The following is a 15,196-nucleotide window of genomic DNA, read 5'->3' on the forward strand; positions in this document are numbered from 1 at the left end:
TACTGTCTACTGTCTAGTTCTGAGCTATTCTTTGGGGATGAAAGGGAAGCATATAAACAATAAACCACAGAAGATCAGAAATCTCATATCTCTTAGAAAGAAGAGGCAAGTCACATATAAAAAACCAACAGTTAAACTCCAGAAGTTTTGGTTCAGAGATGTATACATTTTTCCAAACCTCAGTGAAAACACACATAAGATTTATGTATATCATAGTTTGCAAATTTTACATCAAAAGAAAAGAATGGAAACATAGTGTAGTCTTTAATATGATATGCATGGCAAAGGTTTTAGAGAGAAGGGTACTGATGTCTGCAATTTACTTTAAATTGCATCAAAGATGGATTAATGAATAGATGGGTAAATATATTTAAGAAACATGTATAGTAGCCCTGGCTGGGGTAGTTCAGTGGTCAGAGCATCACAGGTTCGATTTCCAGTCGAGGGCACATACCTGGATTGCCAGTTCATTCCCAACCCCAGTCGGGGTGCTTGCAGGAGGCAAACAATTGATGTGTCTCTCACATTGATCTTTCTTTCCTCCTCTCTCTTCCTTCTCACCCCCATTCTTTCTCTCTCCCTCCCACTTACTCTAAAAATCAATGCAAAAATTATCCTTGGGTGAGAATTAATGAAAAAACCCACAAGTATGTAAAATATTAATGGTATAATCTAGGAGGTGGGTTTATAGAGGTTTACTATAAAATTATTTTAGCATTGCTGGATGTTTAAGATTTTTTATTAAAATGTTTTTTAATGATCCTATCTAATAAAAGAGTGATATGCAAATTAGCCATCACTCCACTACATCCACAAGCCATGCCCACCAGCCAATCAGGAGCGAGTATGCAAATTAAACCAATGAAGATGGCTGCAGCCACAGAGAGAGCAGGAGGCTTGGTTTTCCCCGGCAATGGAGGAAGCCAAGCTTTCTGTACACCCTGGCCAGCCCAGGTTTCCACTCAAGGCTACAAAGTTTCAATTATAGAAGATAAATAAATCTCAGATACCAGGGACTCTGCTTGGGTTGCTGGGGGGCATGGCTGGCCTGCAAACCACCACAGGCCCCTCGCCCAGGCCACCCCATGCCCCAAGGGAACCCCCACCCTGATCTGGGACACCCTTCAGGGCAAACCAGCTGGTCCCCACTCATGCACCAGGCCTCTATCCTATCTAATAAAAGAGTAATATGCAAATTCACCATAACTCCAACACACAAGATGGCTGCCCCCATGTGGTCAAAGATGGCTGCCCCCATGTGGACACAAGATGGCTGCCACAAGATGGCTAGCAGGGGAGGGCAGTTGAGAGGAACAAGGCCTGCAAGGGAGGGCAGTTGTGAGCGATCAGGCCAGCAGGGGAGGGCAGGTGGGAGAGGCCAGGCCTGCAAGGGAGGGTAGTTGGGGGCAATCAAGCCTGAAGGGGAGGGCAATTAGGGGTGACCAGGCTGGCAGAGGAGAGAAGTTGGGGGCGACCAAGCCTACAAGGAAGGGCAGTTCTGGGGGACCCAGGCCTGCAGGGGAGAGCAGTTGAGGGGGACCAGGCCTGCAGGGGAGGGCAGTTAGGGGTGACCAGGCCTGCAGGGGAGGGCACTTAGGGACAAAGAGGCTGGAAGGGAGCAGTTAAACATCAATCAGGCTGGCAGGGGAGTGGTTAGGGGGTTATCAGGCTGGCAGGCAGAAGTGGTTAGGGGCAATCAGGAAGGCAGGCAGGCAAGCAGTTGGGAGCATGCAGTCCTGGATTGTGAGAGGGATGTCCGATCCTGGGATCGGGCCTAAAGGGGCAGTCGGACATCCCTCAAGGGGTCCCATATTGGAGAGGGTGCAGGCTGGGCTGAGGGATACACCTCCCTGTGCACAAATTTCATGCACTGGGCCTCTAGTTTAAAATAAAACAGAGAGGAGCAAATATTAATAATCCTGTTTTTATTCCTCATTATTATGAAATCCTTGTCTGGGGGCTTCTCTGTGTCAATGTGAAAATTTCTTGAAGTGGAATACACAAACATATATACCACACAAACACACTCCAAAATGAAAAGAGGAGCAAGAGGGGATGGGTGTTGGAGGGGGAGCCAGAGAAAATAGAAACTAAGATAAAGACTGAAATAAGCCACCATTAATACATTTAGCCAATTTACTGAGTACCTCCCATGTTTCCTGTGATAAGCACACAAACATTATAACATTTAAATTCAGTAATAGCTGTGAAGTTGTAGCTCAATTTTACAAAAGAGGAGCCTGAGGTAGAGAGATACAAATTATTTGTCCATGATCTTACAGCCAGTGAGTTGCAGAATCTGAATTCACTCAAGAGGATTACACCCTTCCAAATTCCTAAACTTCCTATCACATGATCATAGTAATTTGAATAGCTTAGATGTAAGTGTTGAGTTGGAGGGATTAGGCCTATAAACTTAGATACATCAGAAATAGAAGTATTCATAACACTATTTAGGCAAATATATAAAGAAGGTGACATGTATATATCATAATTCTTAACATGTGAACAATTATGTTAATTTTGTGATGGGGTTACAACATTAGCCTGAGAAACCTGGTTCAAAGGGGCTACTAACTCTGAGCTAGGCATTAATTGAAGTGTTCTCTGTCTTTCTCTCACTCTCTTCTTATCTTTTCCAGAACTGCTGTCTGTGGCTTTACACAATTTTGGTTCATTTCAGTTCTGCAGTTTGACTTAAGGGAAAGTAAGTAGACCAGATTTCTCCTGCTCTAGTTTGACAAGATTTAGAACTAACCTAAAAAGAGAAGGCTATCATTGCATCGCCCACTTTAGCTCACTACAGTTCCCCTTTAGATCTGATAAGATGTTGTATATTAAAATAATGCATATGACAAAGTACAATTCCATAAGTTCTGATATGTTGTGTTTCCATTTTCATTTGTTTCAAGTTGTTTTTTTAATTTTTCTTTTGATTTCCTTCTTTGGCCCACTGGTGTTTGGGGAATGGGTTGTTTAATTTCCACCTATTTGGGAATGTATTTACCAGTTTTCCTCCTGATATTGATTTCCAGTTCTATACCATTATGATTGGAAAAGATTCTTGGAGTGATTTTAATTTTTTTGAATTTATTAACTTGTTTTGTGGCCTACCATATGATCTACTCTGAAGAATGTTCTGTATGCACTTGACAAGAATGTGTGTTCTATGTTGTTGGATGAAATGTTGTGTTCCACCTGGTCCATCTGTTAGGTACATCTGACCTAAAATATAGTTCAAATTAAATGTTTTCTTATTGAATTTATGTCTAGATAATCTATCCATTGTTGAAAGTGGGATACTGAGTCCCCAATTATTATTGTATTGTGGTCTATTTCCACCTAAAATTTTATTAATATTTGCTTTATATATTCAGATGATCCAATGTTAGGTGCATAGCCAGGGAGAGTCCAAAGTACAGTTACAGTTGTGAGTATGCAAACCATAGGGTTTGTTCTTGTATTTCATTTATTATTATATTATTTTCCACATGACTAACTATAAGCCTACTTTTACCCCACCCTATATATTAACAATATATAGCCTTTTGATGGATTGACCCCTTTATCATTATATAATGACCTTTGTCTCTGTTAAGACCTTGATGAAAGAAATCTAAAATACAAATAACTATAAAGATACCCTCTGTTTATGAGTTAGAAGAATTAATATTGTTAAACTGTCCATGCAACAGCTGGCGTGACTCAGTGGTTGAGCATCAACCTATGAACTAGGAGGTCACGGTTTGGTTCCTGGTCAGGGCACATGCCCCGGTTGCAGGTTCAATTGCCCATGTGGGGTGTGCAGGAGGCAGCTGATCAATGATTATCTCTTGTCCTTGATGTTTCTATTTCTCTCTCCTCCCTTCCTCTCTGAAATAAATAAAAATATATTTTAAAATGTGGAGCAAAGAGAACCCTTGTACACTGTTTATGGGATTGTAAATTAGGATAGTCATTATGGAATACAGTATGTAAATTCTCCAAAATGTTAATAGAAATAACATATTGTCCAGCAATCCCACTTCTGGATATGTACTCAAAGAAATAAAACCTGGATCTCAGAAAGAAATATGCACTCCCATGTTCATTGCCACATTATTCACAATTGCCAAGATATGGAAACAACGTAAGTGTTCATTGACAGATGAATAAAGACATTTTGATATATACTGTTAAAAGATAAAATGGGGCATATTAAAATTTACAAGAGTTTATTTGGGTAAACATCTATTCAAACCTCCAGCTGTGAATGGAAAGTAGTTAGGAGTGCAATAGAAGTTAGGGAAAGGCTTTTTTATAAAGAAGACATGGGGGGCGGGAAACCCAAAAAATTATTTGATTGTCTATTTGGTTGCTTTATTTGGGAAAGCGTGGTTGGCTGCTCATGATTAGTTTTATTAGGTTTTATTTTCTCAGATTTGGTTGCATTGACTGGCTTATTTTAGGTTTGCTTACTACACAGGCTATGAGGCAATAGAGCCACCTCAGTCCAATGGCCTCCTTGTTTAATTACTTTAAGAATATATACAATTGAATATTATTCAGCCATAAAAAAGAAGGACATCTGACTATTTTTGCCAACATGGCTGAACCTGAAGGATATAAAGCTAAATGTTGTAGCCAGACACAGAAAGGCACTTCTACGATCTCACTTACATATGGAATGTAAAACGTTGGACTCATAGAACCAAGAGGAGAATGTCCGTTGCCAGAAGCTGGAGGTGGGAGATGGGAGGGAGAGATGAGAGGATGTTGGTCAAAGGGTACAAACTTCAATTATAAGATTATAATGATAAGATGAATACATTTTGTAGATCTATTGTATAGCACGGTGACTATAGTTTTTTTTTAAATATATTTTATTGATTTTTTACAGAGAGGAAGAGAGAGAGGGATAGAGAGTTAGAAACATCGATGAGAGAGAAACATCGATCAGCTGCCTCTTGCACACCCCCCACCGGGGATGTGCCCGCAACCAAGGTACATGCCCTTGGCTGGAATCGAACCTGGGACCCTTCAGTCCGCAGACCGACGCTCTATCCACTGAGCCAAACCAGTTTCGGCAACTATAGTTAATATGGTATTGAAAAGTATGTAAGTAAAAAGTATGTAAGATCACCTGCTGAGAAAGGGAAGCAGTGGTGAGAGAGGGGACCACACAAATCTCAGGTCAGAGCAACAATGGCACTTCACCTGAACTATTTTACTTGTCATGTGAATAGTTGGACTTAATAATTATAGTCCTCAAGTTCTCATTGTGCATGAAACTGCTCACCCAATAAAACCAAACTCATTTTTTGTGGTAATTTTATTAGATGTGCCAGGCTTTCAAAACAGTTTTATAGACTTAAACAGACACTATAAAATGCTTTCTTACTCACCATTTCAAGAGGAACTGAACTCTTCCTACAGGCGTCATAACTAATTATAGGTTCATTTCTGGAACTTACTGAGAACATTTATACTCTTTTATGTAAGTGAAACCGGCAGAATCTCATGAACATGTCACCGCATATGATTGCATTCCCACCTCTCTAAGGACACCAAGCATTTTGTTCCCCAAATCCTAGAATCTGGGAAGAGCTTTGCTTGTACTTTCTCACAAGCTCTTCATGTGCCTGGTTTGAAGGACACTTGTATCATGCTGCCTAGAGGAGAAGTTTGATACTGCAAAAACACACTGAGGGGGAAGCTCTGCTTAATAACAATGTGTAGACTAGCAGTCTAATGAGCAAGAAGATGGCAAAAGGGAATAGTCATTTATTTTTTGCTCCTCTAGCTCAAATGTCACCTCCTCAACGGGGACCTTAGCAACCATTGTCCTCACCATCAACCCTATCTGTACTAGAAATCACTCTGTCTGTGCTCTTGGTACATCTATACTCTGAACAGTCCATCTATTTTCTCCAGGGATGTTGAGCCCTTGGAAGGAAATGGGTTTGGAGTTAGACAGATGTCTTTGGTTTGGCTCCCATGAGCAATTTTAGGTTAAATCATACTTGCTAATCCTTAATAGTGCCACATGTGCAATGATGGTGAGACATCACAGATGTAATTTTAGAAAAAAATGAACACGTATAATGTGTATAAAATCTCTATGCACACTGTGAAGTGCTGTGTCATGTACCTATAAAGAATTATGCTTTTAATAATAGTTTTGAAGGAAAATATCCCCCAGTCCTAGGGAAACAGCCCTGAAATACATTCAGTAGCTTTATTGAGAATGAACTGGATCTTCTAAGTATTTTTAGTTTTGTCTTTAGTAGTTTCTGTCATAATTTTTCTCCTTTTAAATGAATAGACTTTATTTTTAGAGCACTTTTAAGTAGATAGCAAATTTGAGTGGGAAATACAGAGAGGTCCTAAATATACCCTCATCTCCTCTCCATCACCACCATCCCCCACCAGATTGATACACTTGTTAAAATTAAAGAAATCAACATTGACACATCATTATTAACCAAAGTCCATAGTATACACACTTTAACAGCTCAATTTTGAAAATTAAATGTATTTTAATAAATACTACTTTTATAATTATTTAAAGTATGTATACAATTTTTGGAGATACCCTATATATACCTCTCTATCTGTCTATCTATCAAACTGTTTTCTGTTTCCAAGTAATTTACCAGCATCCAAAGACAGAAAAAAAATCCATAGAAATAGGAAAATATCCAGTGTCCAACAAGCAAAATTTGTAATTTCTTGTATTCAAAGAAATGGAAAAAAATTACCCTAAATCTGGAAATATATTAATCATATAAGCAGATCTAGAAATGATATAATTGATAGATGAGGCTATTAAATAAGCTATCTCTTATTTTCAGGAAGGTAAAGAAAGATAGAGTATGTTAAGAAAAAAATCTGTATATATTTCATCTACTTACCTTTATATGTGTAAAGCGAAATGAGAAGTAAAATATACCACATGGTATCAACAGCAGGTGAGCAATTGAGGAAGAAAAAAAAAGACTTTAAGGCAGCATTAGAAATGAACAGAAATTAAACTTAGGGGGTAGGGGGAAACACCTGAAAAAATATTAGAAAAATCATTAGTAAGTTGTGGGACAACTTTATGCAGCTTGGGAGAAGGGTGATTTGAGGGAATTAAAGTTTTTTTTTAAGAAATAATAGTTGTATAATTTATAAATTTGATAAAAACTATAAACCAGTGCATCCAGGGATCTAAATGGACTCCAAGTACAAAAAAATATGACAATCCTTAACCTAGCCTATAAACCCGTTATCTGAAGCCCTGTCTCTGCATTTGAATCTAACCATTGCTCTCATTTCTCAAAATATTCCTCAGTTCTTATTTGCCTCCTTTCATCCTTATTCTTGGAGTGCTGGTTGTCACTCATGTGCCTCTGACTCTCAAATAATTCTGAGAGTGAGATCTATTGTGAATCCTGGTCATGACCACATCCTCTCTGTCATCCCTCCACCCTACTCAAATAAATGAGCTCTCCTCAGTGTTCCCCTGAGTTATACACATATTTGTGTGTTACTTTAATCACATGTTTTCTTCTCCATTAGCCTGTGAACTTCTCTTACTCAACTTTAAATTTCCAGAACCTAATTAAGTTCCTGAATCAGTAGGTTCCACCCAGCAAGTATTTGAGAAAAGAATGAAGAATGTCAGCTCTATGAATCTGTCTTTGTTGTCATTATATATCTTCAGCATCTAGTAATACTTAAAATAATTGGAGGTCAATTATTATTTTTTAAGGAAGGAAGGAATTTTTATTGCTTAGCATTTGTAAAGTCAGAATGATTTGTGGACTTCTATGTGCAAGGCATTATTCTGTGCATGGAGACATAAGTAGTGGTGAAGATCCATCAGCTTATATTTGTATGGATGATTTGTATATGTGTTTATGTATATGTGTTTATTTGGTGGTGGAAAATATAGAAGTGAATAATTAAGTAACAAAGATCATCTTAAGTATTGCAAAGCACTGTGAAAACAAAGTCTATTGATCTGATTTGGGGTGGGAGTATTTTGAATTGTCAGGGAAATCTTCACTGAGCAGATAATATTTGAATTTCTATTTCCAGAAAGAAGAAACTAGCCATTTTAGTTTCTAGAGCAGTTTCCCAGTAAACTATAAGAGCTAGAGTCCTAAGGTGAAGACTTACATGGTGTATTTGAGGAAGAGAAAGAAGACGAGTGTGGATGGCATTTTTGCACAATGACTAAAATCCACCTGTGAGATACTTGTTAAAATAAAAGCGTTTCATAGGAACGTCATGCATATGCTGCCTAAAAGGGAAGGGTTGAAGAAAACAGCCCCCCCCCATTCACATTCACCTTGAATATCTAGAATTTTTAATTCAGTGACCATTAGAGTATGCTCTTAATCTGTCTAATAAATTCCTCACCTCAAAAACCCTCACATCAGCATTATTATTTTCCTGGAAGTCGTGACACCAGACATTATTAATACTGTGCACAAATTGTATAGACTGTCCTACAAGTTACTGCCAGATGAAAGCTGTCTGCCCTCAAGGCTTTGCTGGGGGAAGATTCAAAATATACTAACTGAAAGAAAATGACTTGATTGCAATTATCACCGTATGCTGATGAGAGCAAATTCTGGGTATGTTACATGTAATTCATTGCATTCTACCTAAACATCATAATTGACCATTGTTCCTGACTGTTTTGAAAAGGTATGAAATAAGCTTCTTTGGTTTCTGGTGTCTTTAATCGCTGAGGAAATAGATTACAAAATCAGGGTGGAGAATCTGGCTGGCCTCCATATATAGGTATTTAGATGCATGCATATGGATCCACTTATAAATACAACCTGTAGAACATCCACAGTGATGAACCCTATTAACATATTCCCCACAGACCTCGTCGACATGAAGCCATCAGGCAGCCTTCTTCTTTTGGTTAGCATGGTCTATTTGTTCCTCTTTGCTGGTGAGTACTATGCATATATTTGAAATGAAATTCTGGACCAGACTGGTCAATGTCAGCAGTCATGATGTGATATTGTTTATTATAATGATGATGATGACAATGAGGATAAGGATTATAATGATGATAAAAAAGGTTAGTGATGGTGACTACCTATCACACTTTTAGAAGGAATTTTACTTACAAATTAGCTACTTTAATTATATTATATCTCACAGATGAGATGGCCTGTTCTAGGTCACATGGGCCCCAAGTGGCTAATCTAGAACTTCTAGGCCAATTGTGTTCCCCTCAGCAGATCACAATTAACAGCATAAGGTTACAAATAAGCTTCATTTTCCAAGAAAAAAAAATTATTTTTAAATTAGAAATTTTCGTTTAAAGTCACCTTCAAGAAATTCTTACCTAAAAAGCTTCAATGCCAGAATTTTTCTGAGATGTTTTCATTTTGCTGAAAGCTGAGTCATTCTTGCTTACCCTCTAAGTAAGGAGAGTAAAGAGATGATAGACAGATGATGATGATGATGATGTTGATGATGATGATGATGATGATGATAAATAGATAGATAGAATAGAAAAAAATTCAGGACTAGGATTTTAAGATTTGGCTTCTAATTCTGACTCTGCTACTACCTTTCTCTTTAATATTGAGCAACTCACTCCCTCTGGCTGCTGCTTCATCACATGAAAATAGAATGTGAACCTTATATGTGCCAAGACTTCTTTCAATAAGAGGTTATGCTTAAGTACACTGGCTTTAGGGTCTAGGCGACCTGGATTTGCTTCCTGGCTCTGCCATTTACAAGGCGTGTGTCTTTAGACAAGTTGCCCAAGAGCTCAGTTTCCTTATCTTTAAAGCAGAAATATTAGACTTAATGTAAATGAAACTTAATACAGTGCTTAAAATGTAGAACTCTTGCAAGTAGATGGCAAATATTGTTAGTGTTAGTAGAAATGGTGATAAATCATATGATTTTTTTCAAATGCTCTCAAAATTATTTTGTATTATATTATTATACTAAAGGCCCGATGCACAAACTTCATGCAAGAGTAGGCCTTCCTTCCCCCAGCTGCTGGCACCAGCTTTCCTCTGGCACCCAGGACCTGGGCTTCCCTCACAGTCCCGGCTTCGTCCGGAAGGACGTCCAGTCTAATTAGCATATTACCCTTTTATTATTATTGATTAGCATCTGGTTTGCCAGTTGCCTTTATTATCCTTTAATTGAGTGGTTCTAGATTTTGGAATGTCAGCCTCTTTCTGGTTAAATATAGGCCACTTTGGCAAAGAAGAGATCCAGAGTTTGCCTTCTTTTCTTCAGGGACAGTCTAGTTTTAAGGTAACATTATAAAGAAGTAAACAACATATTGGATAAATGTCACATAAATCATAAATAGTAAATGAAGTAGAGGGAGCTTTGTATTGGCCATTTGTAATGTGTTCTCTAGCTCAGTTGTGTAGTTAACAAGGTGAGTTTCCTGAATGAGTTTTCTTCTCTTCTCTGGGACTCAGTTCTTCATCCACAAAGCAAGACAAGTGTAATGGAAGATCTCTAAGGACAACTTTTCACTGTAAAATTCTGGAATTCTTATGAGGTGTTGTGATTAATCAATGTCTGTTTTCTCATTGCAGGGGCTGTGAGCCAAGGAGGCTCTCAGGTAAGTGCTTTTTGGTTATGACCATTTCTCTATTACAAGAGGTTGTCTTTCAACAACGGTGATGTGCTGGGAAGTACTTGTGGCTATTTCATTAATATTTCTGAGTTCATTTGGTTGGTCTTGTGAGAAGGTGGAATGATAATATGACACATTGATCTGGATAAAGTGTCATTGTTAGTACAGATGCATTTTTAACAGTGGAAAAGGACTTGAAAATGACCTCCTATTTTCTTATTAGTCAGATATCACATTCCATAATAAGGAGTTTATATGTAGTCAAAACTTTGAAAACAGAATAGTGCTTATGCAAGTACGGTGTGAATGTTATTTATTTTCCAAATCAGGATAATTTTGAGAGTGAAAGTAGTACTTATATGAATTATAACAAGAAAATAATCATAAACTGAGAGTACCCTAGGCAACTCAGAGTATATAGTTACTCTAGATCTGAACACCTTGTTCCTAGTCACTACAAATGCTTCATAAAATGCATATTTCTGTTCCATTTATACATGTTAGACCTATCAATTGGACTGAGATCTCTAGGGGTGTTGAGTTCTAGGAATATACATTTAGGAAACTTCCTGACATAGCTTTGTAAGTGATGGATCTTTTTAGTTCATCAATTTATTTTGTTCATTGGAGTCCACATATGAGTAAGATCATGTGATACTTATCTTTATCTGACTGGCTTATTTTGCTTAGCATAATACTCTCCAGGTTCCTCCAGGCTGTCTCAAAGGGTAAGAGATCTCTCTTTTTTACACCTGCATAGTATTCCATTGTGTAAGTGTACCACAGGTTTTTAATCCATTCATCTACTGATGGACACTTGGGCTATTTCCAGATAATAGTTATTGTAAATAATACTTCTATGAAAGCATTGTGGAGTTTCTTCAAAAAAAGAAAAAAGGTTAGCATTTTTTTTTATTTCTTGAAAGATCTAATGATATCAATACCCTTGATCATGAAATAAAATAAAGAACTTCATTTAAATCACAGGCTTTCTGCAGCAGCTATGAGAAAACAGCTACAGATGAAAAACCTTGTCCCAAGATCCAAAAACCAGTGTGTGGTACTGATGGGCAAACTTACAACAATCGCTGTGAATTCTGTAAAGCAGCTATGTAAGCACATGAAAGCAGATATTGGAACAACACCCTTAGTTTGGGTCAATGGGGTATGAGTTGGGGAAATTATTTATTAAGCATCTACTATGATAAATATTTTGCATATAATTCTTATTTAAAATAAGGCAATGTTATTACTCCCAAACAAAGCTAGTTCCCCATTCAGTTCATTCAGTCTGAAGTACATTTCCACTGTATCTCATTCTGAGCACCATCTTCTTTCTTTCAGGGAAAGAAATGGAAAGCTTGGTTTCAAGTATGAAGGGAATTGTTGAATCCTCTGATGCTGCAATGTTGGAAGTGCCTTCAATTTGCCTTTTGCTTCAGAAGATTTATTTCCTGATATCCAGTCTCCCCTGCAATGTAATTCTCACCAATAATTAATCATAAAAAATCCATTTCAATAAAGTTATCTTGGCAGAACTTCATTGATGTTTTTTTTTCAGGTAATAATGAAGCCACCTTTGATTTAGTTAGTTAATCTACTCAGAGAAAAGATACAATGTGAAATAAAGATAGGGCATAGTATATCACCACACTTAGTGCATCCAGAATTCTTCATTCAGTGCTCTGAGTCTCAATTCTTCACAATGACAAAGATGATGTCAAGGATAATAAAGCTCCATTCAAGAAAATATACATCATCTGACACAAATTAGCATTCTTTAGTACATGGTATGCTTGGGAAGTGTTTTCCCTACTGGACACATTGAGCTTGTTTTAGAGCATCTCAACATGTATGCAGAGGTGAATAAGGAGCAAATAAGACTAAATTTTGGTCACTTCTGTTATCAGGGCTGCTGAATAGGTTGTAGAACAGCTGAAGTCTTTAGTCTACTTGACACTTGCTTTATCAGTTTACTACAGTGTACTGCATAAAATATTATCATTTTCTATGTGTGGCAAGTGATGAAAAAGCTTAGAATTATAGGTTTATTGACATGTGGGTGCTTAAAATCTAAAAATGGATTGAGAAACCTGGCATTTTCAGAGTGTATATAGACTATTTGGAAAGTCAAATGCATATACCAACTAACTAAAATATAGTTTGATATGCTTCTGTTTATAAATATCCCAGTGAATGAATTGTTCCATTTGTTAATCGCACAGATAACTATTCAATGCTTATGATATATGAGATACCTTTCCAAGCATAGGCAAATGGGATCCTTACTTTAAAGAACATTATGCTTTAGTGAATGCACAAAGATAAATATTTTAAAATATATTTCCAGTTACTAATAGATTTATAAAAGAAAAAAAATTGACATATAATGAAGAAAATTGGTATAGTTTGGAGAGAGGATTTATTTGAAATTGGTCATTTTGAATAGAATAAAGAGAGCAGAAAAGGATTCAGACATAAGCAAATTTGGAGGAAGATGTTTTAAGCCAGCAATGAGAACCACAAACATAAAAACAATAGGCCGACTGAAGTTGCTCAGTAGTTGAGTATCCACCTATGAACCAGGAGGTCATGGTTCAATTCAGGGTCAGGGCACATGCCAGAGTTGCAGATTCCATCCCCAGTAGGGGGCATGCAGGAGGTAGCCAATCAGTGATTCTCCCTTGTCATTGATGTTTTTATCTCTCTCTCTTCCTCTCTGAAATCAATAAAAATATATCAAAACAAAACAAAACAAAAACGCACACACATGAATAGAATATAGGTTGGCATGATCAGGGAGAGAGATGCGGATTCCTAGAGTCTTGGGAGCCACGTTAAAACATTTGACTTTTATCCTAAGAATTCTAGGAAATAATTGAAGTGTATTAAGAGAAGACTTTAGAGAAGGGATGGCATTTAGCTGATCCATGGCATGTAAAAATTTTGCCAATTCATAAAGGAAGGAAGCTTGGCTCATTGGTTAGAGCATCACTCTGTGGACTGATTCCTGGTCAAGGGCAAGTACTTGGGTTCTTATAGGCAGGATCCCAGCCCAGGTTGGGGTGTGTGCAGGAGGCAACTGATCAATGTGTCTCTCTCACATCCCTGTTTTTCCCCCTCCCTCCCTCCCTTCCACTCTCTATAAAAATCAATAGAAAAAATATCCACAGGTGAGGATTATTAAAAAAAAAAAAAAAGGAGGGAGTAACAGTTTAAGCAGAAAACAAAACAACCGCCCCTCCCCCCCAACCAGAAACATTGTGAAAAATGGCACCTTTGAGAGGTTTGTTTCTAAAGTCCCACATTGAGTATGTGGGAAAAATAAGATCACAACTCATACAGGGCACTCTAATATTACCTGCTTTAACAGGGTCCTTCTACAGCAGAGGTCTCTCACTAGTGATAAATATGTTGGATGTGGCTTAGGGATGTTACTCCAACTCAAAAAGTTATTTTCAGTTAGATGCCAATATTTAAAAATTGAAAAACTTCACATAAAAATACTGGATTACTAGAAACTCTTGAAAAATGAGAAGACCTGCTTAATAACTAACAATTGGTTCATTTCTGACTAGTTGAGTCATTCACACAGTGCCCAGGGTCAGCTTCACTCTTGCACATTAGCTGCTGGTTCTTGATGGCATGTAAGGTTTATATCTCTACTTTAAGGCACCACTGTCTTGAACATCTCATTGAATACTCTTGAATTTGGAAAATTCACAACATAAAGTAGCAGCCCATCCCATCAATAAAAACAATTCCTTTATAAAGTGTTAGTATTTACCTCTTTATCACTTCCACCAAGTGACAATACTTTGTTCAGCTTTGAAATCACATATAAAAGCATGGCTTCCAAATCTCTCTCTCACACACACACACACACACACACACACACACACACACCCCACACACACTTGCACTTCCCTTTTTATATATCCTCTTCCTTCAAATATCTCCTAGACTTACTTTCTTTCAATAGAATATCAACTGTCTTAGCAAGCTTTCTTTAAAATCCCTTGTTCCAATAGTGTCAACTTATACTAGTCATCAAATTGGCAATCTAAACAAAAAGTAATAGCTAACATTCATTGAGTCTTCTAGTATTTTGATGTGCCAGACATTGTTCTAAGGACTTTACATATTTTTTCAATTTTTTAAAATTGATTTCAGAGAGGAAGGGAGAGAGAGAGAGAGTTAGAAACATCAATGATGGGAGAGAATCACTGATCAACTGCCTCCTGTATGTCCCCTATTGGGGATTGAGCCCACAACCTGGGCATGTGCCCTTGACCAGAATCAAACCTGGGACTTACTAACCATTAGTGTTAAAGTGTTCTGAGATACCAGTGAAAAGCAGAGGAAAGAAATAAGCCTAAATGTTTGAATTGTGCTTACTAAGTCTGCAATACTAATTATGAAATATCCAAGGACTCCCTGACACATCTTGAAATATCATATTATACCATGGTGGGTAGCATCTGATAAAGGTAAGGAGCTTGTTGCATTGTTTAAGTTCTAATACAGGCCTGTGTTTTTTAAAAATTGTAATAAAGAGGTAAAATTTAGAATATGGACTCTGTCACAATATAG

The sequence above is a fragment of the Eptesicus fuscus genome, chromosome 6, assembly GCF_027574615.1.
Source record: "Eptesicus fuscus isolate TK198812 chromosome 6, DD_ASM_mEF_20220401, whole genome shotgun sequence".
Taxonomy (NCBI): Eukaryota; Metazoa; Chordata; class Mammalia; order Chiroptera; family Vespertilionidae; genus Eptesicus; species Eptesicus fuscus.